A 10,145-nucleotide genomic window follows, 5' to 3' on the forward strand; every position below is an offset into this window, starting at 1 on the left:
AGTGGCACATGTCTGAAGCACTGTGTGATATCACAGTAACCACGAGAACTGCAGTCAAGTGGGTCGAGATGCGTATCTGGAGCCCTTGAGTAACGTATTGCAGCTTTGAGTCATCGCTCTCCTAGTCTGTATCTGATACACTGAATGGAACAAACAAGATTTTAAGACCATAGAATTCTGATTTTAAGTTAAGTTTGTATATTAGCTCTGTGTGTCCCTACCTGCAGTTCTTCACCATGTATTTATTGCTTACAAAAGTTTGTGTCCATGGATTGTCAGTCCTCCCTGGAGCTCTAGAATAGCAGGTACCACTGGTCAGTGATAACAAGCTGTCCTGGTACTACATTCCCTGACCTAGACAGGCCATGTCTACAAACTGCCTTGGAGCCCACCTATACCATGGGTTTCTGCTCAGACTGACTACAGGATAATTAGTACCAATCAAGATGTGGATACATCCATTTGGAACTGAGCTTATTGCACATAAATTGCCTAAGTATTGGAGGGTAACTGCCTTTGGCCACAGTCGATGTTAGCTGGATTTGTATGGGTGGTTCAGAGGTAAATTTCTCTTTCCCCTTTCCATTTCTCTTGTCTCATCCTCCTCTTGTTTTCCCATGTATTTTATTTTTATTATCTATTGGATTGGACCTACAGGGACATTATATTTCTGATGTGACTTCCTTATGCTTAAGCAAGGACTGCAGAATTTGGTCCTATGTTTAGAAGCCTGTGGGGCAGGGGGCACTGCTTTTCTGCATTATAGAAAGCACTCTATTATCCCTAGAGATGTGGAATAATATTTATTTTATTGAATCTTTGCCCTATTTTTGGAAACACGCAGGTAAGAGATCTCAAATTGGCATGTGTCAATATTTAGCTGGTCACCTTTTTGCTGAAGGGCATACAGACAATGCTCACTGCTGACAGCCTGCTCATAACCTGTGTCATATATGAATGACCTTGCTGTCATTGGTGGTAGTTGGGAAAAGGCTGGTCCTTAGACAATCCCAGGGATGATCAGTTATCCATCCCAGATGTGTTCAAGTTCCAGCAGTTTTATCTTGGCAGGCGATTGCTGCCTTTGAAAGGGATGAGAAGAAACCTTTTTGCAAGCAAGCATAGATTGTGTTTTTAATTTCCTCTCACCCTGTTTCTTCTTCTTGAGGGGGAGGGGGAATCTCTGGGGATAATTTATGCTACTAAACTTCCACACCTGGAGCTTGCTTCTTTTGAACCCATCTTCCTCATCCATACAAAATTTGCCATATTCTAGTGTCTGCACATTGTTTGCTATTAGAGAGACAAACAGAGCCAAGCTTTATGGATTCAGTGAGAATGCAGCTCGCTGAAGGGCGTGTGGTAATTACTGACATGTGCATTAGGTCTTGTCACTGGCTAAGGGTCTGCTTATTTAACAAAAACAGAGGGAGTGGATGTCCTGGGGGACTGGTAATAGCATTTACAGATGTTCAACTTTGTGCTACTGCTTCTAATCCACCCAAAACAATTGAGATAAAAAATAATTCCACTTTAAAAGCTGCTCTGTTGTCCTATAAAAATTGAGTCTAGTCCTTTTAGCCCAGTTCCAAATAGACAAGTAACTATATCTCCCACGAACCCCCATCTTCTGCAAAAGACCAGTCATTCTAGTCGTTCTCCTTGCTCTTGGTCTCACTGGAGCCAGGGACCAAATGAACCGTGAACACTGATATACCATCCTTCCCCCCAGAAGGACTTGAGATACAAAGCCAGAAGCCTATTGGATTGCCACTACCTATGTTGCACCTATTCCAAGGACAGTGAGAAGGCTGGAATTCCTCATGCTGTCGACCCAACACCTTTTCCCAGGACTACAATCTCATCATTTATATAATGCATATATATTGCAAATACTCTCCTTTACCTCAGCATTAGTCAGGAATTAACAGACTTTCCAAAGGCTCATGCTCTGAAGCTTTTCTGACCGCCACGTCTGCTGCCTCCGCCTCCCAATATTTCTTACTGTTGCCCATCATTTTAAAGTAGTCTGGGTCTGAAATGTAACTCGCACAGGTTCTTAGGGATATTTTCTAGGCCTCTACTGTGTCAGTCAACTGTTTGTTAGATGATTAATAAGTGAAAGTACTTCTGCTTTTCTTTCACATATTAAAATAATAATTTGCTCTTATGTAACATTCTCCATTCAAAGATTTCAAGCTCCCTTACAACCATTAACCAAAGATGCCTTGTGATCTTTCTGTGAAATATAGGTATGTATCATCATCTTTCTTTTGCAAATTTAGTGACTCAGCAAGGTCACATAGCTGATGGAGGGCAGAGCTGGCAATAGAACCCAGATGACCCGGCCTCGAGCCCCCTGCTCCCGTGCTAAAGGTTTGACTTTTGAAAATATCACTCCTTATCCATACATCCATGCCAAGAATACTCGAAATTCTATTAGGTCGTCACATAAAATGATGACTCATTTGATAACACAGCCCACAACCAGTTTAATTTTGTGTTAAAATTACATGGGCAAGTTTGATTTCCGAAGAAAAGAAGAAATATGTTATCTAGTGAATGCTGAGCCACAGATGCTTTCTTTGACAAAAACAAAATTGTGGCTGATGTTAGAAAGTGTTTGATAGTTGTGCTAAGGGGCAATAGATGTCATGTTCCACTTGCAACAATGGGTACTATACGTCTGTTTCCAAAATGAAAATGCCTTCCTGCCTCAAGGGAAAGGTATTCATCTGTAATGCACAAATAAAATGCTTAGGATGTACCAGCCAGTCAACTTTGGTGGCATGGATTCATACTCTGTATTGGGTTATTCCTGTGAGCATCTCTTTTGTGTCTAAAATCCCTGGTTTAAAGCCAGAGAATATTGCTGGGTTGATACATTTCCAGTCAGGTGCTGCAAAGGTGTTCAAATTTCTTTAAAGAACAAACTTGAAATCAAACGTAGTCTTGCCACACCCATATTGTGTTTTCCCATCTTTTTCTTTTCCCCTGTCATATGAAGACCTGAATCCATCAGACAGAGGAATTTGTTACACAGAGTCTTCTGTGGGGATGGGGAGATGGGGGAAGGAGAGGGTAAGGAGCTAGAAGCTTGCTGGGAGTTCAGCTTGCCAGAATACAGCAGCGCCCAACCGTTCAGCTCTATGGGCCTGATGAGCAGCATGGAGTCAGTCCATAGATTGGATCCTATTCAGGGTTGGCAAGTAAAATTAGTTCATGAATGCAATCTTATGTGCCTGGATGCAGGCACATGCTGGCCCAACCCATGCACCTGGATCCAGTCATCTGCTGGCCAGATCCCACATGCCTCAACTTGGCTACTGGCCCTCAGGGCTTCCCATGGGAGCCTTAGCTTTGGTAGCAGGGAGTGACAATTGCCAATTAATGCTGCCACTGCTCCCCTGCCGTCAAATTTCTGAACGCGTGGGGAGCCCCATGGGCTCCGCAGCCTGGATCCGGCCTGTGGGCTGGGAGTTGAGCACCCCTGTTGTATAAAAAATGAGGCAGGTTACAGCTCTGTTCATCTGTAACATAGCAGTGTGACCTGTGCAAATGTGCATTGTTCCTTGTCAGTCCAAGGAGAGCCGTTCAGATCAAACGAATACACAGCAGCCATTTGTCCCATCTGTGGGTCATGTTCCCACATGAACACGTGGCTATGGCACATGTGCCGGAGCCTCGTGGGCCATCTTCAGACACTCCTGCATCATGCCCCTGACCTCTCCGATGATAAGGTTTACTCTCAGCAGCGCTAGAAAAATAAACAAGCCCCACAATGACCAATACTCCTGGAGACCATTGGGACTGCAAGCAGGAAACAGCTTCAATTGCTCAGCAGTCAAGGCCAGTTCAAGAAGCTCTTCGGAAGGTGCAGTTTTTCCTTCTGTTGCATTGGAAGCTCCTGCTTCCTTTTTTTTTTTTAATAATTTCTTTGCATGACCTGTTGAGACCTCAAGCGTCCTGTGCTCACTCTACAAGCAGGGGGAGGAAAATAATTGCTTTCAGCAGTTGGAACGTGTGGGTGGCAGGATAGTTCTGCACAGTGACTGAGGACACAATGTACATGAATCTCTCCGAAACAAATACCTCTTAAATGTGTGTTATGGAGGTGGAAGGAGCAGTTTTAACAATTTGCTCTGCTGTGAGCCAAAGTGATTATTATTAATGCGCTCACCCTATAGGGTCTGAGACAGTGAGATTAGCATGTTGCGAGATGAGTGAAGAGATGATCTCTTTCTCGGTAACATTTGCTTTTATCTTTTCCCTGACAGTTAATTCAAATGATCAAGTCTTGTCTCAAATGACCTCCTCCTTCCAGGCAGTCAGTTTACCCAGTGAAGAGAAAAGAAAGCACCAGGTATCAGTAAGAGCTGAATTTCTATATGGGAACACATGTATTGCCAACCAAAGTCACAGTAGCTGAGAGCCTTTTACTGTATATGTGTTTCAGTATAAAAGGAACGGTTTCTATTATGTTGTAGGCTGTGTTATCACGAGTAGATATTTATATCCAGAGATGAATTATGCCCCACTGATACATATCTCAGAGACCATTATTTGGACATTTATTTGCCTTTTCAGATAGTAAGGCACCTAAGCTAGCATGCCGAATGCCTGTTAGAGCTTCAAAAAAGCACAGTAAGACCATTTTATTTTTACAGGGTGTCTTTCATCCACAGCAGCTAATAGTGATTCTGAGGGAAACACTCCTAACCTGGGAGAAGAAGAGAAAAGTGTCAAGGTGAGATTTAAGAAAAGGGAAGTGGCTCAGAGAGTCACAGCTCTAGACAGAGGAGGCAGCATGAGAGAGAAAGAGTGACGTTTTCCCCCACAAGCCAAATGCAGAGGTATAGGAATAGGGCTGGGAGGAGGTGGATGAGAGACTAGATAACAGGGTCATTTGAAATATTTCATGGAGCACTTTGAAAGGCAAGAGTAGAATTGGATTTCAGGATGGTTCGGGAGCCTTTGGAGCTGGGGTTGATTCAGCCTTAGATTCTCGAGTGAGGGAAATATCTGGCGGCAGCAATCTGGACTCCCGAGAATTTTGAATGCAAGTTGTTAAGAAAGACCTAAAAGGCAGAAGAGCAAGAGGGTGTGGCAAAATGTAGGAGAGGATTTCAGCAGAGGCAGGCTCAGAGTGTGGAGGAATTGATTTTTGGCCAGTTGGCCAGTAGAATAAAGCTGAAGCTTCCCCAAAAGCAGCCAGGCAGCAGGAGACACCCCTGCAGCACTGATCTATTGTGCTATGGGAAAGGGAAGCTTCCTCAGATCCAGGGTGTAAAACAGTTCTTCTCAGGCACAGCAGGTTTCACTCCCTTAAAGGGTAAAAGGCCTACAAACTGTCATCACTTCATCTTGCTATTGATGAAAACGATAAGCCTGTAATTATTTACTGCCACCTGTTAGAAATGTAAGGATGCCAAACTGAGAACAATAACCCCATGATGTTTCCTAGTGTCTCTCCTCCCAAACAACCTCAGCCTGCAGGGGATTTACAGACAGAACGAGTCAGCTGCTTCGGTTTAGAGACAGATGATGGTGATGTAGCTGTTCTTTTATAAAATATTCCTCTTTCCTGAGAGACTGCTTTTGTGTGGCAGATGCCCTATGGTGTGGCAGCCAAATACAGCCCTGGTATCTGCCAGTAGGCCTGGTGTAAAGGTACAGTCACATTAGGAAGGTTTCTAAATTGTGTTGCTGTCTACACTGAATGGGCCAGCAGTTTCTTTGTAGTGCAGACCTGCTTTCTGTTCCCTTATAGCCAGGAGTGGCTTTAATGGTCATTTCTAATGCACTGTGCACTGCTTGATTTTACTGTGCTCCAGCTCCTTTGCGTAATTTTATGATAGCTGAGACACATCTGCTAAGTACTGTGTTTACCTTGGGTGGAACACGTTCTGTTTTGTTGCCAGCAAGAATATGTTCATCCACCACGTTAAAAGAAGCACGAGAAACAAAGCTGCTTTTTTTTGTTCCAGGGATTAGAGGCTTTGTTTTCACCCTAGTATATTATAGGATTGAGAGGGGCTTTAAAACATCCTAGGTAAATGGGCATCTTGCATCCATTTGATTTCTCCTACAGGGCACACCATTGATTCTATGTGCAGTGTATCTGAGCACCTCTCAAATTCTCCTTTGTCTTGTAGTTTTTTTATACTAGTCTAACTTCATTCCACATGATAATTCTTGAATTATCTTGAATATGTTGTTTTCTCCAGATCTGTGTATTTCTTATGCTTTTAGGAGAAAGGCGCATTTATTTTGCAACACTAAGCAAAGTGCGCCAATGTATGTGTGTGTGATGTGCTACACCTATCCCATGTTTCTGTGCTACACCTATCCTATGTCTCTGAAGAATTAAGTTGTGAACTCAGAAGATTGGACTTCTGGAAAAGGGTGTGTGTGAGGTGTTGTGGAGACTAAAATATGGATAGTATGGACCAGTTGATGGTAACTGGTTTAAGAAGGCCAATTTCTGTTATGGGTTAACGGACATCCTGTGCCTGGAAAATGTACCAGAGAAGGAAGAAATTATGCTGCAGCTCAGGTATGCTGAGGGAGACTGGTTTGGGACCTAACACAAGAGCCAGATTCATAGATGTTAGATGTTAGGGTCGGAAGGGACCTCAATAGATCATCGAGTCTGACCCCCTGCATAGGCAGGGAAGAGTGCTGGGTTCAGATGATCCCAGCTAGATGCCTATCTAACCTCCTCTTGAAGACCCCCAGGGTAGGGGAGAGCACCACCTCCCTTGGGAGCCCATTCCAGACTTTGGCCACTCTAGCTGTGAAGAAGTTCTTCCTAATGTCTAGTCTAAATCTGCTCTCTGCTAGCTTGTGGCCATTATTTCTTGTAACCCCCAGGGGCGCCTTGGTGAATAAAACCTCACCAATTTCCTTCTGTGCCCCCGTGATGAACTTATAGGCAGCCACAAGGTCGCCTCTCAACCTTCTCTTGCGGAGGCTGAAAAGGTCCAGGTTCTCTAGTCTCTCCTCGTAGGGCTTGGCCTGCAAGCCCTTAATCATATGAGTGGCCCTTCTCTGGACCCTCTCCAGGTTATCCACATCTCTCTTGAAGTGCGGTGCCCAGAATTGCACGCAGTACTCCAACTGCAGTCTGACCAGCGCCCGATAGAGGGGAAGTACCACCTCCTTGGATCTATTCATCATGCATCTGCTGATGCACAATAAAGTGCCGTTAACTTTTCTGATGGCTTCGTCACACTGACGACTCATGTTCATCTTGTAGTCCACTAGGACTCCAAGATCCCTTTCCGCTTCCGTTCCACCAAGCAGGTAATTTCCTAGGCAGTAGGTATGCTGGACATTTTTCCTCCCTAGGTGCAGCACTTTGCATTTCTCCTTGTTGAATTGCATTCTGTTGTTTTCTGCCCACTTGTCCAACCTGTCCAGGTCTGCTTGCAGCTGTTCCCTGCCCTCCAGTGTGTCCACTTCTCCCCACAGTTTTGTGTTATTCACAGACTTGGACAGAGTACACTTCACTCCCTCATCCAAGTCACTGATGAAGACATTGAAGAGTATGGGTCCAAGGACCGAGCCCTGCGGGACCCCACTGCCCACACCCTTCCAGGTCGAAACCGACCCATCCACTATGACTCTCTGGGTGCGACCCTCCAGCCAATTCGCCACCCACCGGATTGTGTAGTCGTCCAAGTCGCACCCTCTTGGTGAATGCCCATCAGAGGGAACTTGACCAGGCTCCACTCAGGTTCTCTTTCTGGCATTGCTGGTTTGCTGAAACACCTCTTGGGCTAGTCGCTTCACTGCTGTACCTTGGTTTCTTCATCTGTAAAATGGTGCTAATGACACCATTGTGAAGGGCTTTGAGAACCAGTGGTGAAAGGTGTGATATTAGAGCCGAGGGCTGCTGTTACTTTTTTACATCAGTGTAAGCAAGAGAAGACTAAAATAGCAGCAGGGTACAATCACTCCTGTTTCTCTTCTTTCTCCATAGGATGTGCGTGTGAAGGGAAGGCTAGGGAGGAGTTCTTTGTGCAGGTAATTGGGTTAACATTGGTACTTCTCAATAGTATTTTTCTTTAGTACCTCTAGTTGCTGGAGCTGAAAGACCACTAGACTTCTAATCAACCTTTACTCGTTTTTTGGGGCCCATACAGCTAGGCTCCTTTTTGCATTTTCCAGACTTGGATAATGAAACAAATCCTTCTCCAACTGCTCAGTTCTGCTTCCTGTGTCCAGTTATGTTGTTTTCTGGTTCTGTTTGTAGTTGCATATGGGTTTCCCCAAGGGAAGAAAAAAATCACATTCATGGACTGTTTCTCATGCTTGTTACATCATGTTGTGTGAAGCTAGCTGTTACTTTAACAAAATGTACATTTTTTGCAATGCCAAACTGTAGGAAGCTTGATTACATCCCCTGAGGCTGCCTTGGTGGATAGGATATACATTTCCATTTTACTCTCTTCTGTTTTTAGCTCTCTGTGTGTTTTTGAACATCCCATGGGAAGAGCGAGGGGCTTAAGGAGCAGGGAAGGAGGACTCCTCCCCCTGCTTTCTACCACAGGGGACAATACAAAGTTCATGTGTTGAAAGCATCAGTGAGCTGCCACAACCACCTGCGTGCAGTGGGAGAAACTCATTTAACAAAACAGCCCCTCTGCTGTTCCTGGATGTTAAGGGCCAATAATACTTCAAAATGATAACCATCACTCACCCTGGAGCAAGACTAGTCTGAATTACCTGAAGCCTTTCCTTCCTTGCTCACTAGTGATATGAGGACTTTTCCATCTCTCTGCAAGTAGTAGGACTTCACTTTTCTCCTCCTTCCCTCTGGAGGGGAACACTTGCTGCAGTGAACCCACTCATGCCTTTTGACAACTTTGCATATGTCTTGTGGCTCAGGGCATCAAAGCTAGTGTACAACATATGCTAACCTAAGAAGACAGCAGATGGGTGCAAGCTCTTTTAAGAGCAGCTGCTGATGTCTCATTTGACGAGGCCTTTTTTAACAAATATACACAATGGTGTAATATTGGAAGCTAGGTTTTTCTGTCCACTCTTCCCCCCTGAGCTTTGCTTGACCAAGTTCAGTGTGGTCCAGAGTTTCAACATTTGCTTTTAGCTTCTACAGAGTGGCCCAGACTGATCTGTTGATCTGGACCAGTGTAAATGCAGTCATTCCATAGACTTCAGGGCAATTGCTAGGGACTTTTATCTGTCTGTGTGAGATCAGAATCTGACCTATTTTTATCCTGCTCATCTTCTAGGAAGTCTGGCAGGGATCATATTGAGGAGGTGAGGGGAGGGAGAGGCAGAGGTATTTTTCCAACTTCTGCCCACAAATAAGCTCTTTGTGAGTCACCCAAATTAGAAACCACTCACTGCAGCTGTTGCAGATGTTCAAGCCCGGGTCACTCGGGGCTGCTTTCTAAGTTCCCCTGGGCTCCTTGAACTTTGCTGCTGTTTGGTGGGACCAGTGTATCCAGGGGCTCTCCTATGCTTATCGGGCATGGGTCCTTTATTGGAGGTGGGGAATAAATGGCACTGCGGCTTCAGATGAGACACCACACAGTAAATTATGAAGCTCTGTGACCTTTTCCTACAGCTAACTGGGAGGGGATGGATCATGCTAAAGGAAGAATATGAGAAACAGGGTCTGTGTGAAGTGGTAGCTATTTGCTACAGATGGAGAGTAGTGGGCTAGATGGCCTGTGCTCTGGACCTGGGTGGCAATTCTTATGTGAATCATCAACAGTGCTGGCAATTGGGATCACCGGGCATCTCGCTGTGACGAAGGGACGGTGGTTCCTGTCTGTCATCCTAGGCTTCCTGTGGGTTTTGGCATCACTGATCCACCTTGGAGATTTCTTTGCAATCACAGCTAGAGACTGACTTTGTTCTTTTAAAAGGACAGCTGAGCTTGAGGAGGGTGGAAGGAGGCTGCTGCTTCCAAGGTGCGCTGCCAGGAGGGGAGCCGGCCCCTCGCGCTCGTCTCAAGGCTGCTGCAAACTTCCCTTTTCTTTCCACCTCAGCCTCCCGCCCAGCACAGCCTCTCCCCGCCTCGGGGCCAGCCGGAGAGGGCCACAGGACTCCCAGTCCTCACGGCACCTTCCTCTTCCTCTGTCTGCCCCCGTCCCCGGCGCCCGCGGCGGGGG

General features: G+C 45.4%; 1 protein-coding gene across 1 annotated transcript in view; it reads left to right on the forward strand.

The window, feature by feature from the left end:
- NEURL1B (neuralized E3 ubiquitin protein ligase 1B) overlaps positions 1–10,145 on the forward strand; it is a 173,193-nt gene that overhangs the window by 104,071 nt on the left and 58,977 nt on the right. The window lies entirely within an intron of this gene.

This window comes from Alligator sinensis, unplaced genomic scaffold (genome assembly GCF_000455745.1).
Source record: "Alligator sinensis unplaced genomic scaffold, ASM45574v1 scaffold360_3, whole genome shotgun sequence".
Taxonomy (NCBI): domain Eukaryota; kingdom Metazoa; phylum Chordata; order Crocodylia; family Alligatoridae; genus Alligator; species Alligator sinensis.